The sequence below is a fragment of the Schistocerca nitens genome, chromosome 8 (assembly GCF_023898315.1).
Source record: "Schistocerca nitens isolate TAMUIC-IGC-003100 chromosome 8, iqSchNite1.1, whole genome shotgun sequence".
NCBI classification, from domain to species: domain Eukaryota; kingdom Metazoa; phylum Arthropoda; class Insecta; order Orthoptera; family Acrididae; genus Schistocerca; species Schistocerca nitens.
In genome coordinates, this window is record NC_064621.1 from 447,744,288 (window position 1) to 447,762,812 (window position 18,525).

The 18,525-nt window shown below is 43.4% G+C and overlaps 1 protein-coding gene across 1 annotated transcript in view; it reads left to right on the plus strand.

The window, feature by feature from the left end:
- The window catches only part of LOC126198758 (uncharacterized), a 146,987-nt gene that overhangs the window by 25,543 nt on the left and 102,919 nt on the right, over positions 1–18,525 (plus strand). The window lies entirely within an intron of this gene.

The window sequence follows — 18,525 nt, forward strand, 5'->3', positions numbered from 1 at the left end:
AACCGTCGTCCTCCCGAATGCGAGTCCAGTGTGCTAGCCACTGCGCCACCTCACTATAATTAAGAGAAGGGGCTGGATATGTGCATATTACATGATTAGAAACCGATTTAAACATAGTCTAACAGGGTTTCAGCGATAACAAAAACGAAGTATCTGTAAAAGTTCCTAGTCATGGAGGCTAAGAGGCACAAAAATGTTTCGAAATTGAATTGATTGCAGTGGTAGAAAGGTAGTTCCTGGCGAAATGGTGGCAATATTGTCAGAGGGACGTCGCTTGTCGCGTTTGCTTGGTGTGTCTGTGACGTCAGAGTGATGAAGCGAGGGCCGCGCAGCTGGGGACAGACGGCAGGCGCTGGAAACGGGGACACGGCGGGCGGGAGGCGGCCGTGCAGCGACTGAGGCGGCTGCGAAACCGGCGGCTCGCCTCGCTCGAGCTGCACTCCGGGCACGTACACGTTCTTGCGCCACCACACGTGGTCGCCGACCGTGGCGGAGTGGCACTTGTTCCTGGTACGTTACGCAGTACCGATAATAAACCTGCTACGAGGCCCACGACGAATTTTAAATGCACTGCGCTTGCACTCTGCCGCATTACGAACAAACTGGTGCAGATATTCGTTCCCTTGCAAAGTTTTCAAAAGCGTGGATTCATTAGCTTGTCTGTTTTATTTTTCGTCGAATAGTCAGAGGTTCAGCCACTATCAGTTTAGAAACGCTGGGTGTAGGGAACTGAAGAGACTGGAAGTATACGACAATAGAATTAAAAAGGTTTCGGAAAACTTGCGTCCAAATGCGATCCGTTAGCGACATATTTAGCTGCTCTTACCTTGAGTTAAAATTTCACCTACGGCCCACGGTAGAGAAATGTGGTAGTTGCATGGTTGGTTGGTTGGTTTAGGGATGAAAGGGACCAAACTGCCGTAGTTGCATGCCACTGCTAATGATGTGAACGATTTATAACGTGTCAAAACGTGAACCGCTTATTGCAGAAAGGCACCATGTATATGTATCTTACTTTTACAGTAGAAACAAAGAACTGAATAAAAGCGATTTGATGCACATTATCTCGTGTCATGTATTTCTGGTTTCTTGATTTAAATATACTTGCTTATTACACCGGGTGATCAAAAAGTCAGTATAAATTTGAAAACTGAATAAATCACGGAATAATGTAGATAGAGAGGTACAAATTGACACACACATGTTTGGAATGACATGGGGTTTTATTAGAACCAAAAAAATAAAAAAGTTCGAAAAATGTCCGACAGATGGCGCTTCACCTGATCAGAATAGCAACAATTATCATAACAGAGTAAGACAAAGCAAAGATGATATTCTTTACAGGAAATGCTCAATATACCCACCATCATTCCTCAACAATAGCCGTAGTCGAGGAATAATGTTGTGAACAGCACTGTAAAGCATGTCCGGAGTTATGCTGAGGCATTGGCGTCGGATGTTGTCTTTCAGCATCCCTAGAGATGCCGGTCGATCACGATAAACTTGCGACTTCACGTAACCCCAAAGCCAATAATCGCACGGACCGAGGTCTGGGGACCTGTGAGGCCAAGCATGACGAAAGTGGCGGCTGAGCACACGATCATCACCAAACGACGCGCGCAAGAGATCTTTCACGCATCTAGCAATATGGGGTGGAGCACCATCCTGCATAAACATCGTACGTTCCAGCAGGTGTTTATCAGCCTGGCTGGGGATGATGCGAATCTGTAACGTATCGGCGTACCTCTCACCCGTCACGGTAGCAGTTACAAAACCAGAATCACGCATTTCCTCGAAGAAAAAAGGCCCGATAACGGTTTTTTTTGTTGTAATAAAACCCCATGTCATTCCAAGCATGTTTGTCAATTTTTACCTCTCTATCTACATTATTCCGTGGTTTATTAAGTTTTCAAATTTATACTGACTTTTGGTTACCCGGTACATGCTAGTCAGAAGCAATCTGAAAAGCCTGTAAGGGTGTTGTAGGGCAAATTGTGCCGAGAAATAATTGTTAAGGAAAAAAAAAAAATTATGTTAGGTGAGGAAAATCCACGTTTTTTCGGTTTGAGGAAACCAGACGAAGGAAAAAGTCCATACTTTGCGCTGAATTTAGTACTGAATGTAGCCCTTCAGATCGTTGCGAGTGCTAAAATGCGGTAATCCACGTACTTCTGTGGGACCGTGAGTTACCACTTGTTCAAATGCTCATTACGAGTTGATATCTGCCTTTTTCGGAAGTGATAAATTTAAGCTAGGTTAGCAAAAGCCATATTTGTTCGGTCTGAGAAAACCAAACGTAGGACAAATTTGGCGATACTGTCTCTGGGCAAACTGCATGAATTTGCGCACACGACGACCTGACTGCCTAACTAAATAAATAGTAAAGGGCGCAACAGTTATTTCTTAGCACAGCCTGCCCCGCGATGTCATTAAAAGCTTTTCAGACTGTTTTTGGCCATCCTGTTTCAGGTAACTGTCAAGTGTGACGTAAGGGAAAGAAGGGATGACTCTGGTGATGTTGAACATGTTCTCTTTTCATCAAGACACTGGATTTTCAAATCAATTTGAGTCTCAAGCTACTTGTTTTAAAATAGAACTGTACATACAAACGTCTTGTATTGTAATAAACATAGTTTATTACATATTTCTGAATAATGTATGACTTTTGTGGACTGAATTACTCAGTTATCTTCAGCTAAATCACGAGGTGACGTTGTCGTCGTCCATGAATTGACAGAATCACAAAACTGCATCTTGTCTATAGGGATACAGAACAGAGATTTCTGTATATCATCCATTTTGTTGTTATTTATAGACGGCCCTGACAAATAGGCTTTCTTTGAAGGGCGCCGCAAATGTTGGTTCTATTTTCTCAGCCTAAAAGTGTCCATCGTCAACCCACTAATATTCATGTTGCACGTGATGCTGTGCGGATTTTCAGCTGATAAGGTCATCTCATGGTATCCTGAAGTAGTGAAAACCATTTTCAGGTGTCTAAGAATGACTTCACAATACGAGCCACTGATCAGGCAGGTTCTTTTATGAGATGTAGGCCACCACGTACTTTAGTCGATAAAAGAATCCAACTTCTATTGTAACAAATAAGCCCTCGGTCACAAATATTAAGTCAAAATTGACCTGGTTTCGACGCTACTATGAGCGTCGTCTTCAGAATTAGACTAACTGTACTAAAACATTAGGTATAAAGTGCATTAATAAGATTAAAGTTTTTACTGACTCGAAAAGAGTACAAATTTTAATTTTATTAATGTACTATATACCTAATGTTTTAGTAGAGTTAGTCTAATTCTGAAGACGACGCTCATAGTAGCGTCGAAACCAGGTCAATTTTGACTTAATATTTGTGACCGAGGGCTTATTTGTTACAATATAATTCTGACACGGTCACTGAACCTTAGCAGCTATGTTCAAAATTTTACGAATCCAACTTCATTTGAACCACGGAAAACTTAGTATCGTTTTTTGATGGAAGTTTTATGAGTTCAACAATGTTATCCACTATAAGTTGCTTTACACCTTCCACCAGCATATCCCAGACTTATTCGCGGTAAACGAAAAATTGCAATCGCGTGCAAACAAGTTTCCTTTTTGCAGTAAAAAATGGATTGATCTACTCAGCACCATAATCGTCAAAAAAAGCAGAAATTTATAAATTTCCGACTAGTTGCCTTTCTCGAGGAACTACTACTGCCTCGCTGTCCAGCTTCCTCACAATGAGAGAGGGAGAGAGAGAGAGAGAGAGAGAGAGAGAGAGAGAAGAGAGAGAGAGAGAGAGAGAGAGATACATTTCCGGTCGCATATTCGGATTGCAGATAAAATTACGAATCGATCGACGTATGTTACAGGTTGATCTGACTATTATTTCAAAAACCGGTGGAATTAATTGTTAAAGAACTGTTGTCAAACCAAATTCCTCCTACTGTTATGACCATCTTAGGCTTGCCTAATCAGAGGACTGTCTTCTCCTGGGGGCAGAGTAATTTTCCAAACCCCGCAATAACTATTCCTGGTATGTAGCTAGATTGCGAAGCCCCACAAAGGATGGTCGAACCGCTACTTTGCAATTCATGCTACAGTTACTTCATGTGGATGAGTACTAAACCGTCCGGCTATTCTCAGAATTACCATCACTCCAGTACCCCCAATCTCCGAGCAACGAGACCTGACTTCGCTGGCCGGAAGCAATCGTAAGGGCCACCCTGGTTAAGGTGACTACGAGGGTCCTCTTTCTGCTGGCGGGTGCTTACTGTGATGCATCGTGCGCTTTAACAGAAAGGTCGAGAGAGATACTCACCCTCTCAGCGAGTCGCAGCTGTAGCTTGGAGTACGTCGTTGTCCTCACTAGCGCTGATGTTGCCGCCACTTTCAGGTCTACGTCTACGCTTATTATACTTGGTAACAGCCATGAACCGCGCATCACGTGCTAGCGCGGCTTATGATCGGTAATGCAGCCGTGAATATTTCCGCTGTGACGCAACGTTAGCACCCCACCGGTGGAGAATGGGAGTTTGTGTTGTCCTTATCATTTCATCATCATCATCATCATCATAATTCGTCGGGCAGATGGCCGCTGGCGCCTACGGCCCTGCAACAATCGTCGGATGGATCCAGGTTGGAGGAAGGAGCGTTGTGGTGTGGGAAATGGCTGGTTCAAATGGCTCTGAGCACTATGGGACTCAACTGCTGAGGTCATAAGTCCCCTAGAACTTAGAACTACTTAAACCTAACTAACCTAAGGACAACACACACATCCATGCCCGAGGCAGGATTCGAACCTGCGACCGTAGCGGTCGCGCGGTTCCAGACTGTAGCGCCAGAACCGCTCGGCCACCAGCGGCCGGCTGTGGGAAATGTTTTCATGACGTTTCTTGCGTTATTTCGTCATTCTCGAAGGCACATTATATCAACACAAGTATGCAACCATCTTTGGGGACCTGTCCACCGCTACAGGCAGTCTGTGTTTCCTCGACACGATGTCGTCTACCAGCAGAACAATGCAATGTGTCAGACAGATCGCAATGACCGAGTGTTGTTCTAAGAGCACCAGGATGTGTTTACCGTACTCTTCTGGCTACCAAACTCTCCGGATTTTCTGAATGAGATTTTCACTCTGCAGCGGAGTGTGCGCTGATCTGAAACTTCCTGGCAGATTAAAACTGTGTGCCCGACCGAGACTCGAACTCGGCCGGGCACACAGTTTTAATCTGCCAGGAAGTTTCATATCAGAGCACACTCCGCTGCAGAGTGAAAATCTCATTCTGGAAACATCCCCCAGGCTGTGACTAAGCCATATCTCCGCAATATCCTTTCTTTCAGGAGTGCTAGTTCTGTAACGTTCGCAGGAGAGCTTCTATAAAGTTTGGAAGGTAGGAGACACGATACTGGCAGAAGTAAAGCTGTGAGGACTGCGCGTGAGTCGTGCTTCGGTAGCGCAGATGGTAGAGCACTTGCCCGCGAAAGGCAAAGGTCCCGAGTTCGAGTCTCGGTCGGGCACACAGTTTTAATCTGCCAGGAAGTTTCCCCGGATTTTACCTCAATCGAGAATCTGTTGGGCCACATCGATGGATCCTCAACGGAGAAATCTAGTCCAGCTGGCCATGACACTGGAGTTGGCATAGCTCCACATCCATGTCTGTATCTTCCAGAACCTCATTGACATTCTTCCTGCAAATCTCACACTGTTGCGCGCTGCAAAAGACGATTATTCAGGCTTCTCAAAAGTAGGCAAGTAGGTGTGACTGGACAGCGTATGTCTAGACTGGCATAAGGGATGCAGGCTTACTTTTGAAGTGTCGTTTGAGTCTAAATCACCGAATGTCGAGATCAATTACGAATGTACCCCAAGCAATTTTTTCAACGTCAACTCACAAGGGACAATATCGGTAGTTTCCTCATGGATTAATTGATTACAACAGTTTAGCGAATCACTTTGTAGCATAAATAATGATATCACCAATCTATTCAGATGTTATTCATCGTGAAAATGTGTTGTCATTAGCGAAATAGCTGTAAAGTGGCATTTATATGAAAACAAACTCGTAGCGTCTCTCCAAAAAGTTTCAGAGCGCCCCGGTTTTGAGCGCTTTCTCAACCCGCCTCGTGATATGAACTGTTTGCTGGCCTCTTTGAACGGGATGCGACCCTCGCTTTGAAGATTCTCCGACGGATTTGCTACGAAATGCAGCTCCAGTCCCTAACACGCAGCAAAAAGTTCTTCACGAATACTCAAAACAATTTACTCCAACTGCAGCCAAAGCTTCGTCGGTACTTCTGAAGTTTGTAGTGCAGCCATTCTAACTTCCTAGTTTGCGTCTGCTGTGTTTTCGACGATCGAAAGCAAACCCAACATCATAAGAGGAAACTAAATGAGAAAAGTGAAGAGGAAACTGTGTACTGCTTTTATAAATAAAAAACATGGAGGCAATACCTGGTTCCCGTATTATAAGTGAGTGAGTCTTCTATGATACATGAATACTCTTCAGCCCATGCGTAGTGCCTTCTCTTGTAAAACAGAGACGGTGAAAAATATCAGAAAAAACTGTGCTGAGCGGGGTAGCCGAGCGGTCTTGGGCGCCTTGTCACGGTCCGCGTGGCTCCCCCCGTCGGAGGTTCGAGTCCTCCCTCGGGCATAGGTGTGTGCGTTGTCCTTAGCGTAAGTTAGTTTCAGTTAGATTAAGTAGTGGGCAAGGTTAGGGACCGATGACCTCAGCAGTTTGGTCCCATAAGACCTTACCACAAACTAAAAAAAAAAAAAAAAAATAATCTATGAATTGTCTGTAATGTAGTCTTATTCGATACTATACATATTACGGACCGTAAAACACAAATTTAAGATTCTAGACATCAATTTAAGAACTGGTGCTTGCGTACAAGTGTCGAGGAATTACATTAACATCCAACTCGTAATAAAACGCAATATCAATAGTTACACTAACAACATATTACTGCAGATTAGTAATGGTCTCTAAAGTTGATTACAAGATGGACGAGAATAAAACTAACACAATGGTAATGGGGTCTTGTAGAATTATGTCAGATGGTTTCTAGAGAATTAGGGTAAATAATGATGTGGTAGCTGTAGCAGACGAGTTTTACAATTTGGACAGCATAATAACTGAAAATAATAAAACCAAATCGGATATAAAATGTAGTCTAACAATTACAGGACAGAGTTTTCTGGAAAAGAAGAATGTAAACATCGAATAGAAATTAAGAGTAAGGTAACTGAGCCGTGCGCGGCTCTGGGTCATGCTGTTCATTGCTCGTCATCTTGTTTTGGTGGTTCTGTCGCCTCGTTTTTTCTTTTAATTCGATTTACTGGCGTCACTTGGTTGCTGGTTTGCTTGCCCGTGAGTGGCAGCAGCAGCGCTTATCGATAAGTAACATCTCTGGAGCGACCGCTAGTATTTCCTGGTCGTCGTCTTTGTTGGGAGCTGAGTCCGGACGCAGCAGCAGTGAAGTCGAGGACGAAGCGCCAGTGAGGTGCGGACAGCCAATGCTCGCCGACTGCTGGCGACACACTTGAACTGTCCGACGGAAGGAGATTGGAGCGGGACGATCGTTGGTCGATCGCTCGGTTGATCGTCTCATCGGGCGACGTGTATTTGGCCTTTTGACCGTTTCTGGGCCTCGTCACTTGGTTACCTTGCAGGACGTGGGTCGGTTCCTTCCTTGAGCAGAGATGTCGTGGCCAATGGGCAAGAGTTACCTCTGCATGGATGGAACCGAGCCAGGGTGCTCGGGTGGCCGTGTCTCCGAGTTCCGAACGGACATGGAGTTGGCTTGGGTTGGAGCTGCAGTCAGCTTCTGACAGACAAGACTCGCACGACCGTCGCCGACACGTAACTTGAGTGGGAACTACCTGGGTTGGTCGTTCGGTCGGTCGTCTCATCGGACGACGTGTATTTGGTCACCGACCGCTTGTGGAAACTCTCTGTGTGTCGAATTAATTCGTCCTTTTTGTTCCACAGTGATTGCTTTTACGATTGTTAGAGTTCTTGTGCAAGTGTGTTTACGTCGAAGTGTGTGTTTCTTCTGTGATTTCCACTGAGCACATGAATTCTGTCTTCATATTGGAATAGGCAGTTGGTCGATTGCGACAGAGGGAATTGATTAGGTTGCTGGTTGTTTCTTCAGCCGTCCCTAGGCCGTGTTGCAACCCGATTGTTTAGTGTTACGCTTGGCTGCCTGTCTCACCTAAACTGTGGTTGGAGTTTCCTCCCCAAGCCGACCCTTGGAACACTTATGAGCACCACTTTATTGTTTGTGATTGTCATTTTACTTGGTCGCAGGTACTGTGCCAGACCTTCAGCCGCGTATTAATATTATCTGTTCTGTGTTTAGTATATGGCCTTCAGACGTGTTCTGTAAATTTTTATCCTAAGGTGGTCTTTAATTATTCGTGAGTAATTGTTTGGGTCTTCAGCCGACCAGATACTTCAAGTTAAGATGTTTTTCTGTTTTGCTGTGTAAAAGCTTATCTTTAAAACCTCTCTTATATTATGCAATTTTTTTATTGAGCTTTCAGACGAAAAATTAATTTGAATTTTCCTTAATATGTCCGTAGCCGAAATTTGTAAATGCTTGGCTTTTAAAGAATTTCCTTAGCTGATCTGAAATATTATTTCGGCCTTTAGCCGAGAAGGTATTGCAATTTTAATTAAGTAAGGCTTTCAGCCGTTACTCTAAATCTTGCTGTTTTCAAAAGGAATCATTTAAACTTATTCTGCAGAAGTTACTTGGGCCCTCAGCCGTGATTTGATCTTTGTTGTTTTAAAGAGAAAACTGTGCATTGGTTTGAGGAATAAAGTTGTGTGTGTTCTTGTGTAACTAACATTAATTGACCTAGGCCCCTTACCACAACCTGATCCGCTCTGTTGTGCGAAATCAGATTTCAGTATTCTTTTCTCATAGTATTTAGCTGCAGTGAAGACTAGTGTGGAGTTGAAGCGTGGGCAGTAATCGATTCAGAGGAAAAGAAACAGAAACTTTAGAACTGTGGTATTACGGAAGAATACTGAACATTAAATGGTAAATGTAAATGACGTGTGACTAGGGCCTCCCGCCGGGTAGGTCGTTCGCCGGGTGCATGTCTTCCGATCTGACGCCACTTCGGCGATCTGCACGTCGATGGGGATGAAATGATGATGATCAGGACAAAGCAACACCCAGCCCCGGAGCGGAGAAAATCTCCGACGCAGCCGGGAATCGAACCCGGGCCCTTACGATTGACATTTTGTCGCGCTGGCCGCTCAGCTAACGGCAGCGGACATTAAATGGTTAAAACGGATAATTGATCAAATGTGGGCTGAAATGAGGGGTGAGTTGATAGGATACTTGAGGCACCAAGAAACAGTTAATTTGGTAATAGAGATTAAAATAAAGTAAGCAAGTGTATATATACACAGGGTGGTCCATTGATCGTGACCGGGCCAAATATCTCACCAAGTAAACGTCAAACGAAAAAACTAAAAAGGACGAAACTTGTCTAGCTTGAAGGGGGAAACCAGATGGCGCTATGGTTGGCCCGCTAGATGGCGTTGCCATAGGTCAAACGAATATAAACTGCGTTTTTTAAAATAGGAGTCCCCCATTTTTATTACATATTCTTATAGTACGTAAAGAAATATGAATGTTTTAGTTGGACCACGTTTTTCGCTTTGTGATAGATGGCGCTGTAATAGTCACAAACGTATACGTACGGCGTATCACGTAATATTCCGCCAGTGCGGACGGTATTTGCTTCGTGATACATTACCCGTGCTAAAATGGACCGTTTACCAATTGCGGAAAAGGTCGATATCGTGTTGGTGTACTGCTATTGTGATCAAAATGCCCAACGGGCGTGTGCTATGTATGCTGATCGGTATCCTGGACGACATCATCCAAGTGTCCGGACCGTTCCCGGGATAGTTACGTTATTTAAGGAAACAATAAGTGGTCAGCCACATGTGAAACGTCATCCACGACGTGCAACAAATGATGATGCCCTAGTAGGTATTTTAGCTGCTGTCGCGGCTAATCCGTACATCAGCAGCAGACAAATTGCGCGAGAATTTGGAATCTCAAAAACGTCGTTGTTGAGAATGCTACATCAACATCGATTGCACCCTTAGCATATTTCTACGCACCAGGAATTGCATGGCGACAGCTTCGAACGTCGTGTACAGTTCTGCCACTGGGCATAAGAGAAATTACGGGACGATGGCAGATTTTTTGCACGCGTTCTATTTAGCGACGAAGCGTCATACACCAACAGCGGTAACGTAAACCGGCATAATATGCACTATTGAGCAACAGAAAATCCACGATGGCTGCGACAAGTGGAACATCAGCGACCTTGGCGGCTTAATGTATGGTGCGGCATTATGGGAGGAAGGATAATTGGCCCCCCATTTTGTCGATGGCAATCTAAATGGTGCAATGTATGCTGATTTCCTACGTAATGTTGTACCGATGTTACTACAAGATGTTTCACTGCATGACAGAATGGCGATGTACTTCCAACATGATGGATGTCCGGCACATAGCTCGCGTGTGCACGTTCACCGGATCTGACGTCCTCGGATTTCTTTCTGTGGGGAAAGTTCAATGATATTTGCTATCGTGATCCACTGACAACATGCTTCAGCGCATTGTCAATGCATGTGCGAACATTACGGAAGGCGAACTACTCGCTGTTGAGGGGAATGTCGTTACACGTATTACCAAATGCATTGAGTTTGACGGACATCATTTTGAACATTTATTGCATTAATGTGGTACTTAGAGGTAATCACTCTGTAATAGCATGCGTTCTCAGAAATGATAAGTTCACAAAGGTACATGTATCACATTGGAAGAACCGAAATAAAATGTTGAAGCGTACGTACGTTCTGTATTTTAATTTAAAAAACCTACCTGTTACCAACTGTTCGTTTAAAATTGTGAGCCATATGTTTATGACTATTACAGCGCCATATATCACAAAGCGAAGAAAGTGGTTCAACTAAAACATTCATATTTCTTTACGTACTACACGAATATATAATAAAAAATGAGGGTTCCTATTAAAAAAAAACGCAGTTGATATCCGTTTGACCTATGGCAGCGCCATCTAGCAGGTCAACCATAGCGCCATCTGGTTTCTCCCTTCAAGCTAGACGAGTTTCGTTCCGTGTAGTTTTTTCGTTTGATGCTTATTTCGTGAGATATTTGACCCGGTCACTATCAATGGACCACCCTGTGTGTGTGTGTGTGTGTGTGTGTGTGTGAGTGTGAGTGTGTGTGTGTGTGTGTGTGTGTGTGTGTGTGTGTGTGTGTGTGTGTGCCGCATTATCCACGCAGATATGAAGAAATGCTATATAGTGGCATGGAAATCTGCATCAAGCCAATCTTAGGATTGGAGACTACAAAAAGAACGGCAATGATTTTAACTATATCATTATTCAAAGAGTCTGCTACACTGAGAGTAATGCTTTAAGGGGTTGCCTCTTTGACAAACAATCATAACAAAAGAAGAACAAGATACGTTACAAGACTAAAAATAAAATGTATGATATGACTGTTATAACTCTGACTGTACCGCTGGCACGGTAACTCAGCGTGTTCGGTCAGTGGGTTAGCTACCCTCTGTAATAAAAATACTGAGTTAATAGATCAACGACGAACTGCAACGGGTGTTTTGCGACGTCCGCCCCGAGCAGATACAACGAACGAAAGCAAACAAAATGTCAGCCCGACGAAATGTCATCTCTAACGGCTTGGGTTCAATTCCCGGCTGGGTCGGAGACTTCCTCCGCTCAGTGGCTGGGTGTTGTTTTGTCCTACTCATCATCATTTCATCCCCACCGACACGCAAGTCGCCGAAGTGGCGTCAAATCGAAAGACTTGCACCAGGCGAGCGGTCTACCTGACGGGAGGCCCTCGTCACACGACATTTCAATTTCAGCTCTTACTCTTCTTTAACACTGTTTTATTTCATCAAAACTACCTTTTGGAGGCTTGACCTCTTTATTTGAATATTTAGCTATTTTATTGATACAAATAACTTATGAAATCCAGCAACATCTTAAGCTCATACCAACAGTTGACATTTGTGACTACCAGTTCCAATGTATACAATAAAACGATGCATAAATTGGTACATAATTCTCTCAAATATCGGTGTTGTCCGATGTACAATAAGTGAGGCAGTTAGTACATCATGTCACTTCAGTATTTACAGGTGTCTGAGATACCGAAATCACGTACTCTCGCAGGAAAGTCTACCATGGACCCATTATTTCTTAAGGTAGATATGCCAATGTCGACTCAGAAACATAAGCAGTTTAGAAATACGTGTCCCACACCCATTGCACATCCAAAGACCTCGTACCATTTTAAATACCAATTTCGGACTATTGCTTCCTTGGCCTAAAATTCTAAGTTTTAGATCCTCTACCATTTGTACAGTTCTTACCTTAGAAGTTTGGCATAACCTATGTACGGCATTACAGCGGTCATACACAGTGGGAAAGGAAAAATTGACAGAAAAATTGTGGCACAAGTAACGAATCATTGGATAAGCAATGAATTTATACCACAAGACTACCGATGATAAAAAGTAATGGATAAAGTTTGGAAGGCAACGCAACCAAAGTGTAAAACAACGGCATTTCAAGAAACCAAAGGGAATTTCAATTACACCTTGTTCACGTTAAAGAAAGTTAGATGAACGTTTCTTTCATGGACTGAAAATTTGATTTCCGGGGCAAGAAGCAAACGGTAGTGTGTTAAACTGTGCAACCAGAAGCGTGCTAATGCAGTGGTACGACATTGCGTTCTATAACTTCTATAAATTGCGAAGACGTGACTTTCCTAATAAATTCAATTGCTAATGACATACACCAAACTGACTGCCAAATAGTATGAAGCCATGAACCGTAGCGCAGTAGCGTTGCTGTGCAAAGGAAAGGAAACGGCAGCGACGAGTTAAGTAACTATTGCGGCACATGTCTACTTTAGGAAAAGTCTGTTGCACCGATATCGGAGTAGCCAGACAGGGTATGAACCTCACTGCTTTAGAATATAATTTTTAGTGAAATAAGTACCGAGCAACATATTTACATCTGTACTCGGGAAACGGCTGTGAAAATTACTGCGATTTCTCATTGCATCACAGGGAACTCTTTCTTCTCGTTTCATTCCCGTTAAAAGCTGCTGTACGTGCTGTCATTAGTCCAGTCTTGTCTTCACGGTCTCTGTGATTCATGAGTCAGCAGTATTTCGCTACTCCTGCAGTGGCGAACATCGTTAATTAGCACCTTAGGCCATCACCGATACTAACTTTTTTTGTTTTTGTTTAATCCTCCCCAACACCTCCTCCTATTTTCCATTGTTAGTGGGCTACGTTAGAATGCGTCAATGAAGCGAAATAGCAATATAGGTGTTTTTGATTATTGTCATTTTAGGAAAGAGTAATTTTAAGTCTGGAGCTCTTTATTGCCTGTTTCGTAAAGAGCTCGTCAAAATTCAATTTTCAGACTTTGAACCAACAAAACTGTGTAAAATTGTATGTCGCAAAAAAATTCAATGCGCCGAGGCATACATAATTAGGACTGCTTAAACATTTTTATGGATTGGCTGCCAAAAATCGTTAATTAGTCATTGTGTTCCTTGATAACAGTAAACCTTAAAGTCACATTTGAGTTCCTACATCTACGTTCGCATCTGTGCTACGCAGCCACATTACGCAAGCCACATTACGGTGTATGGCGGAGGGAGCTTTGTATGCCAATGTGACTTCCCCTTATTACAGTCGCGTATCGTGCGCCATGTGAACGAATGCTGGCAAGTCACCGTGTGTGCTCAAATCTCTGTAATTATACCTTCATAGTATTTTTGTGAGATATGTGTAGAGTAAGCAATATAATTGTTGACTCTTGTAGAAACGCTCGCCGAACTTTAACAGCAAACCACGCAGTACACCCCTCTTACAGCGACTGCCATTGGAAGTGGCTGAGCATCTGCGTGATGTTTTTACGCTTACTGAATGAAGCTGTAAAGAACGCGTGCTCTTTCTTAGACCCTCTGTATTTCCTCTATCAGTTCTCTTTGGTACGGATCTCAGACTGACGGGCAATATTAAAAGTCTGGTTAGAACGAGGGTTTTGTAGTGAATTACAATTGCTGAAGGTTCTTGAAATGAATCACAGTCTGGCACAGTCTGTCTTATCTGCAGTTAGTTTTATGTGGTCGTTTACTTTAAATCGCCACGTACGCGTACTTCTAGATATTTTATGGATGTAGCTGCTACCAGTGATTGTTCTGCGATCATGGAATCGTACAACGACGAGCCTTTACTCCTATTTGTGTGTAATGCGTGACATCCGCACATTTCCTTCAGCAGGGAAACTATAATATTATTCAGAATCATTCTGTATAAGTTTTTAACACAAAGAACATACAATGAAAACTCAAACATTTACAGAAGATTTTATTTCGTTGCGCGGTAATTGTCTTTTGTAGCAAAAAAAAAAAAAAAAAAAAAAACAGTGAGATATGTTACTTGTGTCAGTACGTAATACGAAACAATAATAGGCCTAAAAAGTGTAATCGAAAGGAAACCTTGTGTTTTTCTGAATTTTGAGATCTAAAAAATTTAGTCTTTTCTTCGACGGAAAAAAGCTTTTCAGATATTTTCTCAGCAAAAAAGCCGGTAAAGTCTAGTAGCAGAATCTTCATACAAGAAAGACGTAGATATTATAGATCAGTTGTTTATTCTGTGAATATGGGCGTAGCGGTTGCTCTACGAAAAGAATTCTGCAGAGAACTTAATTCGGTTGGACTTGCCCTGACATTGAAGGGCTGAAAATAGACTATTGAACCTCGTTAAATTTCGACAAGGAAAAAAACAATGGCCAAGTGCAAGTAGGACTCAGGCACTGAGGGTCCATAAAAACTTGATTATGTATATAGAGTGTTCGTACATCCTGGGAGTTGAGAATCTCGACGACTTTTGCCTGTTATCGATACCGATTCTGGCAAGATGTTGGTCCCCGGAATGCTAAGACTACACTTTGCAGTAGTTCCTCAGATTAGCACAGACTCACAAAAAGAAGCGAGAACAGGACAGTGTGTGTGTGTGTGTGTGTGTGTGTGTGTGTGTGTGTGTGTGTGTGTGTATGTGTATGTGTAAGAGAGAGAGAGAGAGAGTGAGAGAGAGAGAGAGAGAGAGAGAGAAAGTGAGAAGATTCAATAAAGTATATTTTAGTTGCTTACTAAAACATGGCTACAGCTTACATTTTATGTTTGCATGCAGTAATGTTCGGCTGTTATGCTTTTGACGGAAGATGATTGCAAGGGATGTAACGTATGTCCAAATGGCAAAAGATATTTTCATATAATATAATTACAGCCTAACTAGTTTTAAATGTAATTTCTTCATGATTTTCTTTCATACGTCTCCACTCTTTTTTTGCTATTTTAGTGTCCCCACTCCCTCTTTGATATTCTCCTCCTCCTCCTCCTCCTCCGCCTCCTTCTTCTGCCTCCTCTTTCTCTTTCGCCGTTCTTTGTCCTTTATTCCTTTGCCCTTTTTCTTTTCCTTCGGCCATCATCGAACTGCACCCAGACCGAAACGGCGAAAAAGCTTTTTGTCCCGGTTTGCATTCCCTAGTTACGCATCTGGCTGGTGCCTACACTGCACCGTACACGTGCGTAGTACGGGAAACGTCATGGAGTCCAGAGTTGTCTCCAGAGCAGTAGGGTGAGATGAGCAGGGAACTGACGCTCTGAGGCGGCAGGCGGGGGAAGGAAACGGAACCCGCCGGCTGGAACTGCTATGAAAGCGCCGAGTGGCTCCGAGGCAGAGAAAGTGGCGCGCCCACGCCGCGCCGGTACGCTCGCTCGCCGCCTCATCCCACTTTCCACGCGGCCGCTGAGGCGACGCCGACATCACGTCGTCTTCTCTGGACTCAGCCAGTTACCATTGGTTCGGCGATGGGTATTTCTAGGGTTCCGTGCCTCCATCTACAAAAACAGAGCCCCTATAGGCTCGCTGTGTTGTCCGTCAGTCTGTCTATCTGTCCAACGATTTCTTTCTTTCTCTCTCGGGCCTGCTTTGTTATGACGGATTTGGCAGTGTTACTTGCAGAGGGTGGCCGGATGCTCTTCCTGCCACCACCCCGAACCCCCCCCGGGACGGAAGTAGTGTACCCCAGCTGTCTGCGTATAGTGTAAGTCATGAAAGAGTGTGAACGTTTTCAAATGTCTGTGAATCGCGTAACTGAGGCGGAAATGCGGGACCAGCCCGGTATTCACCTAGCGGGATGTGGAAAACCGCCTGAAAACCACATCCAGGCTGGCCGACATAGCGGCCCTCGTCATTAATCCGCCTGGCGGATTCGATCCGGGGCCGGCGCGCCTACCCGAGTCCAGGAAGCAGCGCGTTAGCGCTCTCGGCTACCCTCTCGTGTTTATCTGTCCAACCATTAAGAACCATTTTTCTCAGGAAAGAGTAGACGCATCAGGTTCAAATTTATGTCACATATTAAGATCTACGGTCCACTGGAGGTGTAAAAATTGTATGCATCTATGTCACTTCAGTTAAAAGTACTCTGACCATTTCCTTTTATATGTCCGGGCTAATCTAAGGAAATGCTGTAGAGATTCTGATATGGTCTTGGATATCCTGCGACCAATGTCTTGCTAGTATTGGCATCCATAACGGACGAAAATCATTGAGATTTTGGATTCCCAGGATTGATGACCTATGTAGGGGGAAATTTAAAAGTAATTCTATACACGTCATAGGTGTAATGTAGACATCAAAATCAGAGTAAAGTGTAAAATTAAGTTTTGTTTGAAAATGCTTTATTTCATAATTTTGCAGTAGAGCATGGATCACAAGTGTAACACAAACAACACAACATTGATTCTTCTCAGAAAGCAATGACACGAAGAGACCTGAAATTCAATTGAACTATGTACTGTACGTTTACTCCAGCACTTGTTCAAAATGATGTCCGTGTAGACGAAGATAGTGACACGCTCGACTTCTTATCGCTGTCGGAATGTTTCAGGCTTCGTTTTTCTCATTCTGCACAGTTGCGCAGCTATTTTCAGTTCGCTGATGCAGTTGTGCTACATTCTCGGTTGCAACACCATACACGGGTCCCTTGAGACACCCCAAAACGTAGAAGTCCAGTGGTTAAGCTCCGGAGATCTGACAGGCCAAGCAACTGGTCTTGCACGACCTAGACACTTATCGTGATAAGCAACTTTGAGATAAAACTTCCTGGCAGATTAAAACTGCATACTGGACCTAGACTCGAACTTGGGACCTTTGCCTTTCGCAGGCAAGTGCTCTACCATCTGAGCACTTGCCCGCGAAAGGCAAAGCTCCCGAGTTCGAGTCTAGATCTGGCATACAGTTTTAATCTGCCAGGAAGTTTGATAACGGTGCACACTCCGCTGCAGAGTGAAAATCTCATTTTGGAACTTTGAGATAGTCTCTTGCTTCCCGACTGAAATACTAAGGGACACCGTCGATTAAGTAACACGATTCTATGCGCAGGCGAACACGACACGACAAAAGCCTGTACTGGGCCATGATGCAACGTGTACCATAAATGAAATTATGCAAAATAACTCTGAAATAAAGCATTTTCAGACAGAGCCTTATTTAACATTTCACTCTTATCTTGATCAGTACCTTATACCCACGAAGTGTGCGCAGTTACTTTTGAATCGCCATATACATACATAATTAAGTTTCTATCGCCATATACATACGCAATTAAGTTTCTATGGAATCCTCAGTGCGCGTGTTCTGCTCGCACTGCGACATTTTTTTTCTCGTTGGAATTTAACGAGGTTTCAGCAGTCCGTTTTGTGCCCTTCTTTGTCGCAATGATATCAATTTTTGGCAACTCTACATGTGATTATATCCCTCGAGGAGAAGTTCAAGTGCATTAATTTCTTTCCAGAGTTCTTTTGGTAGGACAACCGCAACGGTACACGTCCATTTTCACAAAATGAAGGAAACCACAACAACTGTTTGATCAGTAATATTTTCTTATTTACGACCGGTTCCATCTTCTGCTATACACAGTAACGATGGAAACAGTATCTTTCAATTATGGATAAGCAATCATTCAAAAATGAAATGTAACAGCAAATTAATGACCGAGCATTACTCGCATAAAGCGTAAAAGAGCTACGGTCTTCTACCCTATATTTTTACGAAACAAAACATTTGTGTCCCACTTTATAAAATATGGAATCTAAGAACTTACTAAAACGAAAAATACGCATTACAAAATCACTGTCGGCAGAATCACGAAACACCTAAGAAATATTAAAAAGGACCACACAATATGCGAAATACACGTAGGCTTCCTGCAGCAACCATCGTCTTGGTCATCTGGTCGTACTAACAAGCAAATCATGAACAGCTGTCGGTAGAGACCAATGAGAGTGTGCGTAATAGGTCATCGGATGAATGTTTGTGGCAAAGTAAAACTGTATGCTGGCCCAGGGCTT